Raw genomic sequence first — 17,864 nt, 5'->3', positions numbered from 1 at the left:
CAAGGTGCCAAATGCCTGCTGGATGGGGAAAGTAGTGATCACATCGAGGAAGTGTGACAAAATGACACATTTTAAATGAGCCACTATGATCTTTGTAGGTCAGAGAGGAGACAAGTTTAGCGTGGGTTGTTAGCACAAGTTAGAGTTTTTACTGCACGTGTTTTCATTTTAAATTGCGAGAGTTCATTCTTCAGTTATTGTGTACACCCCATGGTGCTTTTGGATAAAATAATTTACACCATTCACGTGTAGAAAAAAAAACAAGTCTCGAAGTAAAACTACAAGATGAAATGTGGTGAATAATACATGCTATTACCAGAAATATGATGCTTGAGAATGTTGCAAGAGGCTTTTGATACAGAGCTGCATGGTTCAGCTCCACAAAGCCAATGCTAGTCTCCTGTGGCTGCATAGCATTAAACATTAATAAAAGCAAAAAAAAAAAGAGCAAAAAAGGGCAGGTCACTGCCAGGATTTAATTAACAGTAGAGCCTTTTTTGCAGATAATTACTGCAATGAGTAATATAAAGTGTACAATATGCTCTATATTATCTGACAATTTATTTAATTCAATTATTGGAACGTTGGTGATAACAGTAATGTTTCGTTGGTGATTTATGCAAAAGTAAAAAGTTTTACTGGAAAGAAAAAAAAGAGCATTGTATACTCATGGAAAACAGCAACCACAAATGATTAAAAAAAAAAAACACCAATAGGCATAGAAAGGTGTGAAATGTGATGTGATGCTGGCCCCCCACAGCCATGACACATTTCAGAAGTTAAATCTACAGATGATGTTTGCTGATCAAAGCAATAAACCACATGTGAAAACCTAATTTCAATGAAGTCAGGATGTTGTATTAAACATAAATAAACAAAAATATGTTGTCACTGTCCGGAGGAATCCTAATCGTCCAAATGTGCTCAAATTCATCTTTTTTTCCCCCAAATCATGAGATACTTTTTGTTTTCCCCACACCTGCTCGTATTTTTATGCATTAGTAACCAATTTAAAGTGTTGGATGTAAAAGGTATAATGCAATCAGTTTTAATGGATGCTGTTTGGTAATGAAAGCAAGATGTTTTTTTTTAATTTGTTATTTTTAATTTCCTGAAAATAATTCATTTTGCTAGGATTCCACACGACAGCATCATTATACTTTTTATGTGAATAAATATGAATGTGTACAGTACTTACAGTACACGGCCATTCAAAAGTTTACTCCACATCATCACTAAGATGTACCTATTTTGTTTTTTCACTTTTCTTTTTTTTTTTTTTTACCACATAAACAATGTCTGTACTTAATGACCCCTATTGGAAAGTAAAAAGAGATTTTTCAAATGACCACAAAAATTTGAATGGTAGATTTTATGGACAGTTTGTGCATTATTGGAGCATTTGATGCTAAAACCAAGACTGATCTCCTCTTGAAGACAAGCTATGTACTTTTATTCTGATATGAATCCTGTTGCATCCTCGGCCCCGAATGTCTCAGCGCACCTTACGATCTTGCCTCAAATCAGCATCCTTGGACTGTTACCTGCCAGGAATTTCCCGCCGGTCCCAATCTCCACTGCTCTGCAGCTAAAATTTTTCCCAATCATTTCACTGCAGTCCCCCCCCCCAACCCCCCAATTCCCCTTCTCATTATACAGTCCAGGCAATGATGCTGCATTTGAAATTGTGTGAAAGAAACTACCGTGGCTTGTTAAATTATTGTTTGATGTTCTTATTGAGGACTCTCTTTGACACCCGCTAATTTGAAATTTTCCAATGAGCAGAAGAATTTATGGCACGGAAACGGGAAATACTAATATTTACTTTTAGACTATTCAGTTATCAGGAATACTTTCCCACAAGTAAGTCAATCTTTTCAATCTGAAAATGTGTCTTTTAGCAAGAAGTCCCAAATTTCTCATTTTCATGATAAGCAGTTTCACACTACGTTTCTCCGCCCATGGCTTAGATAGACGCTGGATGAAAGTCTGGTTTTTCGACTACACGCGATCACTGTCAAAGCTAAGCAGAGTAGCATCGTTGTTGGATGCATAGATTAGTGTTAGCCCACCACGAAAATACAATTGCTGCTTTGACTGTCTTTATGCAAGATTGCATTTGAAAATCAAGCCCTCTAACAGCTCGTGTCTCATACAGGCATCCCTCATCAGTTTGTTTGGTCTTAGTTCGCTGGGTTCTTTGAGTATACTTTGGATCGTTGTTGTCATAAGAAACGTTTACCGCTTTTCGTGTTTGCTTGTTAGTTTGTATCGTGATTTTTGGACTGTTAATTTACGATTTCTAATGGCACTCCGATACTTTTTTGTTTTTATTTTTTCAATTAAGTATTCTTCAGAGTATGTCGCGATCTCCTGCATTACCTCTCCCACTTCTCCGAGCATGAGTCTTCCACTTTTGCCTCCGCACTTCCACCACAAAAACCTTAATTTCTGACTGCTTTGCTCATGTCGCCACACCCCATATGAGTGAAAGAAATTGAAAGAAATGTCAAAAATAATTTTTGATGGCTTTGGATGGAACAAGAAATCGTCAATACCATTGGAAAGAAGGAAGTTACCATTCTGTTAAGCGACTTCATTCGCAAAATTGATCGACCTGGTAAAGCATTGGGCATGTGGTGTCAGGATACTATTGACTATGTATCAAGAGGTTTCAAGGCATTGGAACGCGAGACGACAAAAACACGTCAACAACTGGAAGCAAGGAAAACAATCTTTGTCTTAGCTGGTACATTCGGATGTCAACCCAAGGCCAACGAACCTTACGGACTTCATCCTTGGTTTACGTCCACTACTCCCGCAATTGAGAGGCAAGATCCACCGAAACAACCAACTCAAGTTGCAGACGGGGTCGTCAATAACGAGGTGACAGTTCAGAAACAATTACTTGTAAAAATGTTTGTATTATTAACCGATAACAAAACATGACGTTAATAATTGTCAAATTCAATCATTTCAATCATTTACAAAAACAAGAAATTAAAACGTTTTTGAATGGATACGATATAGACGTTATGAAAGCACGCTTGAAGGCCATGATGCAAATCTTAATTCAATTTAGTTTCACTTCTAGTAGTTTACTTAGTTTAATTTTTTTCGGGTAAAGGTATGCACCTAAATAATGAAAGATCATATTGTGTACATTTTGAAAACAGAATAGCATTTATTTATAGATGTACTAGATATATTTCATTCATAATACCATTTATAAAACCTGTACATTAAAATTGGTGATCATGCTTCCAGCCCCCAGACTCCTGGCTATTTTTCAGTCTTTTTTCATTCAGTCAAATCACATGCCTGGCAGTGCTACCTGGACCCAAAACATGTATAGTAACCCTTTCTCTAGTCTACCTGGATCAAGGGCAATTGGGTTAATTCCCTAGGAGTTAATCCAGGTACTCTAATTTTCAACCAATTTGTACCAGTGTTTAGAAATAGTTTGTTTAAATTCAAAGTATTCAGTTCTTTGTATAACGCATTCTATCATGTGAAATATCATATTGTATGCAGAAATCAGTCTGTATCTTTACCATTGAACCATTCGTACACCTCCTCTAACATTCTAATCCACCCCTACAATGATATTGAATTCCAGCACAGCGACTCAACGGGTTTAGTAATGCCTTATGAATTCTGCATGAAGTGCTGATTTTATACAGCGTCTCCCCACATGATCACTCCCGAAATTGGCTCGAGCCACCAGAATTCTAATCAGTCCGTTTTGTTTTAGCTTTGTGAGGAAGGCTGTTGTGATGCAAATTCTCACCCCAACCTACACTTAAGACCAACAGAACTCTAGAATACTTGACATCAGATTTAAAGTCCCATTGATTTGTTTATCAAATAATCCTGTCACACTCACCTACTTCAAACACTCTAATAATATCAAAACACGGAGGGCTTTGACATGCAAATTTGCAGTAAAGGGATATAACACATTTCTCTATTTATTCCTGCACGGCTGCCTACACTCATTAGGAACACAAAGCAGTCTGGTAAAATGATATTTATAGATGGTTCGGGAAGACCCGTTTGATGGTCCTACACTTTGCTGGAACAGTGCTAACTTTAGCCTGTGACTTGAACCCATCATTTGGCCTCTGTCTCCCTTCTAAAACTCATAAAACCGGCGCCAAGAGACGTTTGGCCCTACTTAACATAAAATCTAATTTGGCTGCTGTCAAAAAACTCTGCAAAGTTTACCTATTTGAATGTCGCCCCTGCTATTGTTATGTTATTATCCACATTGGCCACTCCCATCCCATACAAGACATCAAATTGCTCCACAGGAAGTTGAACAATATTCGCAAAAGGTTCACAGTTGGGCCCAGACCCTAACCCCCACAAATAGCAGAATAATACTGCACCCAAAATAGGTGTAATGTACTCTAATTCAGTTCAAGTATCTTCTCTTTTTTTTTAATACAGTGTAGAATCTGCTTTCTAAATGTCCTGTTGGGTTTTGCTGCGATATAGAGGCTAGAGTGTTAAACGATGTGCTAGGGAGAGGACTCCTGTTGGGTCTATTGGGGGTTTAAACTGGGATGGGGGGGGGGAACTGGCACACAAGTACAATTGGCACAGGAAGGAACAGAATCCTACCACAAAAGCTGTAACGTCCCCACAGCTGGGAAGAGCCTAGTGTGGCTGGGGCTGTCTGATAGCACCCTGCAAGTCGACTACATTTGAAAAGAAAGGCCCATTAGGTACGGAATATTGTAAGTCATGTTAATTACTTTTGGGGATGAAGACAAAAAGATGATACTGTAAGTCACTAGTCAATTAAAAAAACACAGACACACACAAGAGACTTTCATCTACAATAAGGAAAAATCCATGTCCTCACATGTCTTCCAGTCACTCTCAATCGCTCGCTGGCTGTCCAATATATGATGTAAACTAATTGCTGTATATGCATCATTTTTTTTCATCCATATTTGGAAGAGGCCTGATTTTGAACAAAATAAAACATCAGAATTTAGTGAATGACTCCGAATACACGACCAACAACCATTAGTTGAATTCAATATGCTGCATATATTGGGGTAAGTAGCAAAACAAAAGTGCACTATTATCATGGAGAGATTACAATATCAGCTAGATAATGCCGTTTCATCGCTTTAGAGTTGAGATTAGCACATCTCTTAAGACATAATACTTTGTAAACATGATTTGTGGAAGTTCAAATGATCAGGGGGAAGACAGGGAATGCATTCATGGAATCCTAGTACCCAACACCCAGTTCCTAGCAACAATAGCATTGTTTGTTGTGAGTTTATCAAATGCAGATATGATGGGATGAAATCAAATATCAAGTCATATTTAGCCTTATTCAGCTAAAATTGAGGCAGAAACACAAAGTTGTGTAAACTTTTAAAATGGATGGGGGGAAAAAATATCAAAATATTGACTATGTAGAAGGCATCCAAGAGCATGTCTAGTAGCATATTGTTTATTTCATTTGTGCCATTTACACCCACTCACAGATGTCTGGAGAATGATCAATACTCAGAGCTTCCAATTGCTCAACGTATCATGAGAGAAAACAAGGTCGTAGCGTTGAATGGGGTGCCATCTGATTGTGTTTGGTGTCATCACAAGGCATCTAGGAACAGAAGCCTTTTGCCGTCAAACGCAATCGCAACATACAAATATCACTTCGGACCAGTTTTGTTCTGAAGGAAGGGTGAAGGCTTTTCAAGCATGTGTGCTGACTATTGTCTGACTACTATTTTCTTGTACTCCCTAGATAGTAAAAGCTGTAGCTATACTTTGTAGTTCTGACTTGGTCAAAACAGGATCTTTACTTTCAACATGGTTGAGATGGTTATTTGATTGATTTGTCGAGATCTTGGGGACTGTTTTCATTCATTCGTCTTCAACGGCTTATCCAAGGTCAGGTCGCGGTGACAGTAGCTTTAAACAGGGACGCCCAGAATTCATTTTCCCCAGCCACTCCATCCAGCCCTTTTTGAGGTATCCCGAGGTGTTCCCAGCCCAGCGGAGAGACGTAGTTTCTGCAACGTGTCCTGGATCATCCCTGGGGTCTCCTTTCGGTGGGACATGTCCGGAACACCTCACCAGGGAGCCGTCCAAGAGGCATCTGAATCAGATAATCATGGAGGAATGTAAACCAGAAAGCATTAATAACAACGATGTAACAGCTTGGGAAAGAATTTTTACATATATTTATACATTTTTTTTTTAAATTAGCCTATTTACTGTAGCAAGCTAGGGGAACAATTTTGATGGGAAATAAAAAGCCTGAGGCAACTCTAGTGAGATTTTTTTTTTTCTTCCACTACACGTTTTTCATTGTGACAAATGATCAAAATGCCTATTATATATAATTGACAGTAACAACATTTCCAAGTTTGCATTGGCAATTGAATGAGTATTTCTACCTCTTTTTTTTCGGACACAAGGATCTGTACTTCAACTTAACGACAGAGTGTGAGTACAGTCGACCCATCTGCCAATGACATGATGGGAGTCCAATCTATGACTTAATCTGATGCAGAATCAAAAGGCAGAGTCCAAATGCACGAATAGCACTCGGGACCAAATCCGGAGAAGCATACTAATGTCAAATAGCCTTTCATAATGACGTTAAGCACTTTAATTGATCACCATGTATTAAGGGAAGCGAAGAGGTCAAGGAGATGCGATGAAATGGTCTCGGAAAAGACATGAGGTTGCGGGACAGAAGTGAAAAATCATCTGCTGCCTTGCTAAACCAATGGATGATACTATATAAAATAAAATAAAAGGAAAAAGGTAGTAAAATATATTTTATTTCTATACTTTGTTGATTTGAATGATTTTTTTTATTTCAATGCTTTTGAAAGGTGCACTTTTATGCAAAGTGCATTGAGCTAACCTGTGTACAAAAGATCCTTTTGCGATGTTATCATGGTCTATCTGACATTAATAAATGAATAATCCAAAATCAATGTTTCATGGAAAGGGGGAAATATATCATACTTAAGTAGGCCTTGAGTTCGTTATGTTCAGGATTTATGCTTTTTTGCCCTTTCACCGTTTTCAGCTTCAAATACCAACTAGGTTTGTATTTCTGCAGGAACTTTTACAAACGGGTTAACATTGAGCTTGAACGACCTCTGTGTAAACTATATTTAAAAAAATTGTACCAAACTTTTAAGTATTTTCATTTTTGTGTATTGTGTTACTTTGGCAAAATCATTAAAAATTCGATGTTAAAAAAATGACACGGGTATTTTCATTGCTGTTAAACGTGAAAATGGGTACAATTTGACCCGAACACTTGCTAAGTGTTAACAGATGCTTCTTAAAGTACAGAAGAACTATTCCACACTTCATTATTTACCACTGAGCCTGCTGCTGCTCTCATTATTGTCAATAGCACTGATTAAATGATCTTAACCTCCAGATGGCTGCTCACTGTCACTCTTCCTCTCAACTTGTTCAGTTTTTGCCCCCTCAACACACCCACAAACACACACAAAGTTCCGGTATAATACTTCCTGTGTGGCGGCCGGACGAAACTGACAGCTCATTATGACTTTGAAAATGGAGTTGAGCTTGGTGTGATCCATTAATCTGTGAGTGTGCCTCTGCCCGTCTAACAATTTACAGTAGCTCTTCATTAAAGCGGAACAATAGCCCCGATAGCGCGTGATTCATTATATGCAATCAAAATTGGATCCTGAGGGGCCATCAATTCTGTTGATCATTACCGCAGTCGCCGTGCTCAAGGAGAGGACAGCCGTGATGTTGTATATCATTAATCTGACCCTTTGCCTTGTTATGATATTTGATGTGATGAATGGATGAACCAATTGGACAGAGTTGGCATTTTACAATTTAACATCACACGTATTTCAGCATAGCACCATAGATTATGTGATAGATGATGGATTAAAGTTTTTTTGTGGTATAATGGTTAGCAAGTGTGCATCACATCTGAGAAGTTCCAGGTTTGATTGTCCTACAAATTCCAAAGACACGCCTGATATCTTAATCGAAGGTTAAATTCATCTGAGGTGTGAATATTAGGGAAAGGTTGTTTGTCTAAATGTGCCGGGAAATTGTCTAGCAACTACTCTCGGTGGATGCCACTTCTCTTGCCAGTAGTCCAACAGAGTATGCTACAGCTCATTTACAATCAGGGGTGTATCCACCCTTGTAAAAATTCTACGATACTGATCCGACCCATACCAACGCTCGACGGAGACTGTACCTTTGGGGTAAGACCCGTGTCAGCTGTTATGTGTGTCTGGAGATAATTTAAAGGCACAGAAGACAGCACTTTTACGCAACTGCAAATTATGCTCTGCAAAATGGATAATGAACTCCGGCAATCGCAACTCGCCAACTGGCAGGCGTCGAGTTTTGCGAGGTTCATCATCAGCTCCGCATGCACAGTGTGGTGAGTCACACTTTTTTCGATGAGCCGGAAGAGTTACGCATTGGGTGTTCTGTTCATGTTTTGTATTTTACTGTGTAACATGCTCAGAACAGTTCTTGGTAATTGTAAATGATCCTGAAATTAGATATGCCACTTTGTGCGTGCCATTGTTGATACAGAATCCCACTTTTTCTACACTGAATTAATTTGTGGTGTTGTGCAGATGAAAGGCTGTTATAGTTAACTTTATACATCTCTGTGTCAATTTCCCTGCATTTTATTTTTCACTCATTAGTTGAGCAATTAATTCACATCTACACAAGTAGTCACATAGCATCTGCGTGAACTATGTACAGTATTGTATAACTAATTGGTAGGGGAATTATTTTTTGTATTAGGATGCTTTTGCAAAAAGACACAGTTGTAATGAGCCATGTTTTGTGTTTATTTGCTTTCATGGTGTTTTTTTTAGTTAGTTTAGTTACTGACATCATGTGAAATTAGTTCTAGAGTTACAAGATTTAAAAATGTGGCATATTTAAAGGTCCCACATTTTGGCTATTTAGACCTCCACAATGTGACTCCCTAACATAGACTTGGTATAAAAGTTTTTCCATCCATCGATTTTCTTCGCTGCTTATCCTCACCATGGTCGCGGGGAGTGCTGGAGCCTATCCCAGCTGTCAACGGGCAGGAGGCAGGGTACACCTCGAACTGGTTGCCAGCCAATCGCAGGGCACATTGAGAAAAACAGTCAAACTCAAAATCACACCAAGGGGCAATTTAGAGTGTCCATTTAATGTTGCATCTTTTTGGAATCTGGGAGGAAACCATAGTGCCCGGAGGAAACCCACGCACACGGGGAGAACATGCAAACTGCATACAGGCGGGTCCGGGATTGAACCCACAACTGTGGCCCAATTAAATTTTTTATTTCATTAAAAAAAAAAAAAAAAAAAAACACATTGGTTTTGTCATGAGTGTCCAAAAAAAGGGCCTCTCCGACAGCTATTTCTGTTTGACCCAATTTTGTATCTGCTGTGTCTATATTTGCCACCCCATTTCCTCTGATTGGTTACCTCCATGTAGAAGACCCACTTGTGAGAGGACCCGTTTTATGTTTAAATCTCTGACTCGGGAGCTGAGAGGTAGGCAGAGATCTTTGCTAGTGACGTACATCAGCTTGAGAAATTTAAATGAAATTATTTCAGATCCTTGTGCCAGAAAAACATTTGGAACTCAGGAATGCGTGAATAATTTTAATTCATGGTGCACATGGAGAGACAATATTGCATCCCACATTCTAGATAAAGTTGCTTCCATAAAATACGAACCTTTAAGAAAAGTTCATTTTTGAATGTTTTCATCACAACTGACACATTTTCATCATAGGTGCAAGACATTATGCAATTCAATATTATCAGTACTCGGTATTGGTGAATACTCAAATGTAAGTCGAACCGAACTTTAATAAAACAAATCTCGACACAAAGGACATCGTACAAAACGGACCATCGTAAGTAAACAATGTGTCCATAAACAGTTTGCATTTGTTATTTACACTGCCATTGACAAAGTCTGTTTGTTTCAGAATTGAATGCCTTTGTTTCCTGGCGCTGTGGGGCAATGTAGTCAGACACAGTGGGGCACACCTATCCAATAGTATAAGAAGTGCGTGTGTGACGGCCATATTTAATGTGACAACACATGGCTGCCGTGATGGCAGGAGTTAATCTGTTGTAATCTAGAGTAGTGTGCTCTGCACAACAGAGAGCGCACAAATGGCTAATTCCGATGTTAACGCAAAGAGGAATATGACATACAAGACTGGAATCTGAAACGTGCTATTTTGGCACAGTTTTTTTTTCAGCAAGCTGGTCATCTATGGCAACGTAGTTGGAACTAGGAAGTACTTCACGACTCATGAACGTGTCTCACCTCTGATGAGTCAGTCAACAATGCCTACATAATGTGCACCAGCAGTAAGTTTGGATAAATGTGGAAACTTTTGAAACATTTTCAAGCTTCCCGCCTTTGCAGTCCAGAAGGGGTAATGTATTTTGTATATATTTTGTATCCCACTTCTCTCACTAAAAGTCACCTGGCATGAGCTGCAACTCCTGGACTAAGAAAATGGAAAATGGATGGATTGAAAGTCAATTTGATTTCATTTGCATGACGTTTAATACCTGAGTATGGGAAGTGTGCTAATTCTCCATGTGTGGGCCCAGGGTTAAGTTTAAGGTGAACATCCCCAGCAAGGGGGAGCATGGTAATGAGGTACAGTAAATACTTGCATTAATGACTCTTCGTTTGATCCTCCAGCTATGACAGCAAGAGCAATATTCACAAGAGTCAGCCGTATGGCTCATACGGCACATTGCCAAAAATTTGTGAATACACACATTGCGCTCATCATGACTCAAATGGAAAAATCTTAAGCTAGCAATGCCAATAAATTGTCACTTTTTATTGAACAACTGGTAGGAAAAAGAAGGTTAACCTCCGAACGACAATGTAGGATTGCTGATGGAGACATAGTTCCCAGTCGGGTAGCTTTGACAGTCTGTGAGCGTGTTCATTTGTGTGCATGCCTGACCCTCCGCCGTTTTCCCTTAGGTTGTTCTTGTAATTAATATGACCTTTGAAAACCTCCACCAGTTGTTCCCTTAATTACATTTCCAACTATTCAAATTTTATAGCCAACCTGTTTCCACAGGCATCATTTTTGAATGACTGGTTTCTATTCAAGTCACATCTGCTTTTTTAAATTTGTTTTTTTTTTGCCGGTGTAAATCATCGATTACTGTAAACATTCATTCAACATTAATCATAATCTTCTTTCCTTGACAGTAATGTAATGATAATCATTTCTCAGATGGAATTATTTAAATACCTTATGAAGCGCATTCAGTGATTTGTTTTACTGTAAATGTATACATTTTGACGAAAATTGCTGAAAACATGCTCAAACGCTGAACTCTATGTAATACTCTGTTATGGAGGACTTGAGACCAAAGAGTAGATTTTGTAGACCTTAAAGAAAGTTGGCACTGCATGGATGAAATAGTTTGAGGAACCGTTGATCATTTTTCTTTACCTTGCCAGAGGTAATAGTGACGTTCTGCTTCCAGTGCCCAAAAGTATTCAGCTTGAAGGACTTAAAAAGTTCACTGTTGCAGTTTTCTTCACCAAGAGCAGGAAGGGGATTAAACGTAATCAAGCTTTTTAAAAAGGGACAAAAGGTTACAACCTGGTGCAGTCACCCCCTCCTCTGACCTAATGACCCCGGTGGCCACCTCATCAATTGGAGGTTTTTGGCCTTGCTCTTGTCATCAAGATGTAGTGGCAGGATCTGACCCCAGTGGGCTGGTTTATCAAGAGGACTGAAAACATCAGAATTTGATTGTAATGGGAAGTTTTAATTTAATTGTATTTTTTTGAGTAATTACAGTTACAGATGCCCCAAACTGTAAAGATAAAACGTTCAGCTCATAAACAAAACGGAATAAAAACAAGTCTTTGTTTTTGTATTTTGAAGATGAGCCCATGAATATTATTCATGGCGCAATGATGTAGTTGATGTGATTACTTAACAAAGCCACAGAGGCTGTGAGATGGGACAGATCCACCACGGTTGACCATTCCACGACCCTCGGTCTCAGCCAAAATCACATTAGTCCTTTTAAATTCAGTTCACTGGACTGTGTTTTTTCAGCAAATAAATTCAGATGCTACAGAGTAAAAGTCAATTGGAGACAACTTGTGTGTGTGAATTATTCTGATTACTTTGAGGCAGTTTTTTTTAGATTTGGATTCTGCAAAGTGTAAAAATATTCACAAATGGCTCGTTACCCAAGTTATGCATACTAGCCCAACATCCCTCGTTTATTGTGTGGTTACATTCCAGAAACCCTCTGTATTAGAAAAAAATCATTCTTAATATATTTATTTTATTATTCATTTATATCGCAAGCTGCGTATCCATTCATCCATTTTCCAAACCGCTTATCCTCAATAGGTTCGCGTGCCTGCTGTAGCCTATCCCAGCTATCTTTGGGCCAAGGCGGAGCGCACCCTTAACTACCCACGAGCCAATCGCAGGGCACATACAGTGGCTGAAATCAATATTTATCATGTCATATTTCCAAAGGTGCTATTCACCTGGAAATGAATGTTGGGAACAACTTCAATATTTCATACATATGTACACAGAAAAAAATATATAGACCAAGGTAAAGCCGTGTGCCTCATTTGTGGTACACAGATCGCTGTGTTAAAAACTACAATTTGTGTCGCCGCTAAATGAACAAACATGAGGATAAATATAGAAATCTGTCTGATGAAGAGCGCGCATTGGAGTCTGATGCATTGTGAACAAAACTGCGAAGCCAACAAGGATTTTTTTTTTTTTTTACAAAACGTTGCTGAAGTACCGTAAAGAGGCGGGTTGTAGACATCGCTGGAAACTTGGAGCTTCAACTGAAGAACAGAACATGCGACTTTGACTCTTTTTCCCCGGTGTTGGATGAGAACTGCGATGTACGTGACACTGCCCAGCTGCTCATCTTCTTACATGGGATAACTGCAGACTTTCAAATCACAGAGGAGCTAGCAGCCATGCAATGAATGAAAGGGGGCACCACTGGGAGGGACTCATTTACAGAGGTAACTGCATGTTTTGACAAGTTGAGACTGAATAGGGGACAAGCTGGCAGGTGTGACAACGGACGGTTATCCCAATCTGACATAATGCAGGATAAGGTGACAGAAACGAACCGTATGTAGAAATTAACACTTGGATTGTATTATACATAAGGACGTGTTGTGTAAATCAGTATTGAAAAGAAACATTGTTGGTGCTGTAGCTGGAATAGTTCATTTTATCAAAGCAAATGAGACATAACATGGTGAGTGAGGTCAGTCTCACTGCTGGATTTTTACTCTTCCCTCAAAGAGGACAACTATCCACACCTGGGAAGGCATGCTCAGAAGATTCCAGTCATCTTTGGATCAAGTTACATTGCGAACAGACATTCTCAGTGATGAAATTCAATCAATCCCAACACTGATCCTGGCTCACCGATGACCACCTCTCAGCTATCCTTCACAAAGCCACCTGAGACATTCAGCCAGATTTCAACACTCTTGTTCAACCCCAAGACAGACTGGATTATTCTCACTGAAGAGGTAAAATGAAGCAAAAAACAAGTTACAAGTTTCAGTATCTATGGAGATTAAGAAGTTACACATACATTTCACTGATGTGGTGATTGTTTTTATTATTTCTGTAGGAGTATCATTTGACATACAGTGTATACAACATTATCACAGAGCCTATTTATATAAATATTGACAGAATACTTTTTATTCCAATTACCATCACCAGCTATTCAAAATGTAAATTTTAGTTTTTAATTAGTTTTACAATGGGACAAAATTGAGAATTATGGTCTAGGTTTCTCATGTGGCCCAACTGCCCACCCCTGCACTAATGAGTTAGCACACTATAAGCTATAATTACTTGTGTTGGGATCACTAATAATGTGGGTTATATAATAACATATCAACTCAAAGGTTCTTACAGGTGTTTAGACACGAATTAAGAATCCCACCGCAATACTCATCAGTAGCACTGTCTTGCTTATTTTCCCACATTTTGTCCTGCTCTCTTCTGTCCTCATATTGGTTTCTCTTGGCTAGTTATTGCATGTCCTCGAGCCCTGTCCGAATCCACAAATGACCGCTGTTGTGATGTTACTTGTGTTACTGCATTTTCAAGAAAAACGTCCGTGTTGTTCCAGAACAAATGCATGTGGAGCCACCATTTTGCAAGGCCATGCAGCTGAACGGGACTGGTTTAAAAAAATAAATAAAGTCTGGTGCATCTGGCTAATTTTTTTTTTTCAAGTTTGTTTACTTATTCAGCGAGCGTTGGCAGTCCGGAATTCGTGTTAGATTGAGTGTATGTGTGAATGTAGATTTCCAAGAGTATGAATGACTTACTGCTAAAAATCTTGATAATAAACAGGGATACCCAATGCAGTTGATTGCCGACACAATTTTGGTCGATTGTATAACCGCGTGCCCCCCCAGAAAAAAAGGCATCATCTTATCATCCATCTTGTCACTTGATTTAGATTTAGCTGTGGCTAATATGTCGATTGCATGACTAGATTTATTGACATTCAGTTTGACCAATCCTGGCCTCTTCTAACGTGTTATTGCGCAAAGGCATTATCTCAAAAGATGAACCAAAAACACATAAAGTACAAAAGAACAGATAAACAAGGTGGCTTAGGTGCCATCTTGAAAAAACACCCACAACAACAAAAATAGGAATGCTGAGAAGACATTGAAAGGTATTCTAAAAATGTTTTTCATCTTGCTCGTGTCTTTATGGATTGAGCCATTGCCACCCCAGGCAAAAAGCTGCCCCAGATGGTATACAGTAACAGTAGGAGGTACTTTCTCTTCCCAGTTAAAATGAAATCGTTTCCGGCAACATGCCATTGAAATCATGTTTTATTCAAATATTCCCTGCATTTTGTGGAAAAGGAAGACAGATGTGAACAATGTATTTTCATGAGCAAATGTACACAGTGTATGCTGTATAATGAGGAAGTTCGACAGCAGGAGGTGATGGCCCTAAGGAAACAGAAAGTCAAGTGGCCACACAGCTTTTTTTAACTACATTTTACTATCCTTTTTTTTTTCCATCCTGGAAAGCTCACCAATTGGCCTGAAAAGTACTGCACAGATTTTACGCAGTGAAATGGGGATGTTCCGTTTGACCGTGCAGCAAAAATGCTGCTTTACAAAATACAGTCTGCAACAAAAAAGGATAATCTAGTCAATAGGGTGCAACATGTGTCCACTCTGACATTTTTAGGAGTGAATTGCAGCACCCACCAAAATACCTCTAGTGATTTGAGTAATCATCATAATAATGAACAGGCGCATTTTGTAAAAGTGCAAGCCCTGGAATTTGGCCAAAATAGATGCTTCAAGCCAAAACATCTGACTTCCTGTTACATTTCAGGCATGGGTCCTTGACACTTTTCCATGTCTATCATAGAGAGGTCCACTGAGTTTCACGTTGATTGGTGAAACTGGTGATTTGGGAAATTTTTTAAAAATATATAATTTTTCTCACATCCTATTTTTTTAAAATCCAATTTTGGTGTCAAGGTTGGGCCACATTTGATGGCAATAACAAAACAGCTTTGATGTTTAATGTCACCCACCTGTGCACGGTACTTGCTTTTGATTTGGAAACCTCTGTGCAAATTTCCCGAAGTCTACTGGGAGTTGAAAATATGACCCCTGCAATTTTCTTCAAAAAGGCAACTTCAAACCAAAATGTTGTGTGTCATTCCATTATATGTTATTTGGTGATTCAATATTTCCCATAAGGCAGCGCAGTGTCTCAGATGGAAAGTGTTGGCCTCACAGTTTTGAGGTCCTGGGTTCAATGCAGGACCCGCCTGTGTGGAGTTTGCACGTTATCCCCGTGCCTGCGTGGGTTTTCTCCGGGCACTCCGGTTTCCTCCCGCATCCCAAAAACATGCAATATTAATTGGACACTCTAAATTCCCCCTAGGTGTGATTGTGAGTGCAGCTGTATGTCTCTATGTAGCCTGTGATTGGCTGGCAACTAGTTCAGGGTGTACCCCGCCTCCTGCCCGTTGACAGCTGGGATAGGCTTGTGAGGATAACCGGCTACGAAAATGGATGGATGAATATTTCCCATATGTGATTTGTCACTTAGTTTTATGTTCTATTGTATGGCATGATGGGCGACAGGTTAGCACATCTGCCTCACAGTTCTGGGGACCCGGGTTCAAATCAAGCCTCACATGTGTGGAGCCTGCATCGCTTTTCTTCAGGAACTCCGGTTTCCCCACCACATTCCAAGAACTAACTCCTAAAACTGGCCACCAGTCCACGGTATATCTGTACTCTGGTCTCTCGTCCAGAGTCAGGTGAGATAGACTCTAGCTTGTCCACCTTAGTGGGGATAAGCAGTATGGAAAATACTGTATGTGGATGTTACTTTTTTTATTGTATTGTTGGAGTTCTTTTAACTGTGACCTTGAGTGTCAGGAAGGTACCAATACATAAAATGATATCTTAGTATAATTATTATTGACATCAAGCCTCTACAAATGTCATGTCAATCAGCAAAAGTGGAGATGTGACAATTTTTTTTCCTCAGTTTCAATTGATAAATGGGCTCCCTTTTTTCCTGCTAAATCCTCAATGATTGTAAAACATTTGGATGATACCCGCCCATTTTACATGGTGTAGGCAAAACAAAGCAACAACAAAATTGCAATTTAATGTTTGTCGGTCTGGCATCGTTTCTTCCACTTAGGGCTCATTTGGGTAAACTAACCAGTTCGATTTTTCAAAATATGATCTTTGGAAATAAACACAAATGGCGAAGTGAAATGTTCACCAGGATTAAAGTGCACATTGAAATACTACATCGCAAAAGATTTAGTAATGAATTCCTCCTGGTGTGCTGTGACTCCATTTTATGGCCGTCAACACGCTTCTTCCATCATCAACAACTCCATATGAGTTTATTGGATTGCATTATGTAATCAAGCATAATGCAGAAAGATTCATAGCAAATTGATTCACTGCAGGTTGAGGGCACACAATCTGAATGGAAGAATATCGCAACTATGTTTTAAATATCTGTTTGTCCCTTTTTCATAAGCTCTTTTTCCCAATTGATATCAGAGCCAGTCAATTGCGGGGGTTGCGTCGTCAGACATACAGTTCCCTAAATTATTATAATAGTTTTTTTATTTCCTTCGGATGAATCAAAATGAATCCAGCAGAACCTGGGTGATGAGGATAGAGTCGATGGGATGAACGTTGTAAATAGTTGTACAGAAACCATTGCATCATTACTTAGTTGCCACTTCTAAAGGGATACGCTTGGACCAGAATCTCAGTCATCGGGTTGGTTGATGACATCTTCTCAGAGGTATGTATAACATTTTTGGATGGGTTGGCTTTGAATAATTGAGCAAAACATAATGACTAGCCTCCTTCCCACTGTCATTGCTCTAGTGGAAGCTCAATTTTAAAGTCAAAAGAGCAGTGAGATTTTGTGCCATTAGTCCAAGCAACAGAATTAATCGGCCGGTCCCTCAATGATGACGTAAAATATCTGAGAGTCCCACCACATAACGGGTTGAAATGTAAATGGCGCCCAGCGTTCTGTCTCCATTTCTAAGCAAATTTATCTCAAGTAACAGCTTATTTTTGACTGACACTTCACGCGTTCAAATTGCAGCAGTTGTGAATTAGGCTAAAATCATCAATGAAGCCTTTTCCCCTGTTTTCTCAGTGGCTCTACCTCAGATGAGATTGAAGTGTTTTTTCAGTGTGAGAATGCTTGAGCTTTTGCCACCCCAAAGCATGTGACATCATG

The sequence above is a fragment of the Syngnathoides biaculeatus genome, chromosome 14 (genome assembly GCF_019802595.1).
Source record: "Syngnathoides biaculeatus isolate LvHL_M chromosome 14, ASM1980259v1, whole genome shotgun sequence".
In the NCBI taxonomy this organism is placed as follows: Eukaryota; Metazoa; Chordata; class Actinopteri; order Syngnathiformes; family Syngnathidae; genus Syngnathoides; species Syngnathoides biaculeatus.
The sequence above is the reverse complement of the archived record's forward strand: the minus strand, read 5'-3'. Positions refer to the sequence as shown.